Source organism: Phytophthora parasitica, assembly GCF_000247585.1.
Source record: "Phytophthora parasitica INRA-310 unplaced genomic scaffold supercont2.234, whole genome shotgun sequence".
Classification (NCBI taxonomy): Eukaryota; Oomycota; class Peronosporomycetes; order Peronosporales; family Peronosporaceae; genus Phytophthora; species Phytophthora nicotianae.
Genome location: NW_008649220.1, coordinates 11,058 through 11,779, shown reverse-complemented (window position 1 = coordinate 11,779; position 722 = coordinate 11,058).

Sequence of the window (722 nt, the reverse complement as noted above, 5' to 3'; positions counted from 1 at the left end):
GAGCGTCGCGTAGCCTGAACCACAGCATTCGCTTCACGCTCCTCCTTACGTTTGTCCTCGGTCTGCTGGGAGCGACGAAGAGCTCGGGCTTTAGTGTTTATTTGACGCCCGCTGTCTTGGTCCTGCTGGGAAAGTTGGGAGCGTCGTGTTGCTTGCCGTTCACTGTCAATTGCAAGGTTAGCTTCACCCTGAAGGTCCCTTCGGATTTGCTGCGCAATTCGGTTTCTTTCGCGGTCAGCCTCAACTTCTTCTGCTCTTTTCTGGGCCCTTTGTAGCCGCTGTCTTTCTGCATTTTTTTGTCAAGTGCGCTCGCGTTGGGAAGAGATCATATTTGCTCGGCGCAATCGGGCTCTCTCTGCGTCACTCATCCGTATTGCTGCGACACCGGATGTGCTCAGTGTTGGGGCCGCCGCCGGAGCGACTGCAATTGTCACTGGGACGTGCTGTCTTTCTGAAAACGAACCGTTATTCACCTGCTAACTTAACAGGTCGAGTTCTCGGACCCGTGTCCTAAATCGTTTTTATGCCTGATGCCTTCGGTTCGTACGCCGTCGCTTCGACGCAGGCGATCCATCCCCCGCTGGTGTTGCATTAACGCGCTCCGCTTCATCCAAACGCTGCTGCAGTTGTCGTCGACGTTCGTCTCTGTACAATCGGTTGTTAGCAAACAGTCACAACAGCAATATACATGACTGTGCCGTATCTGTCCCGCTTCGTGCCAA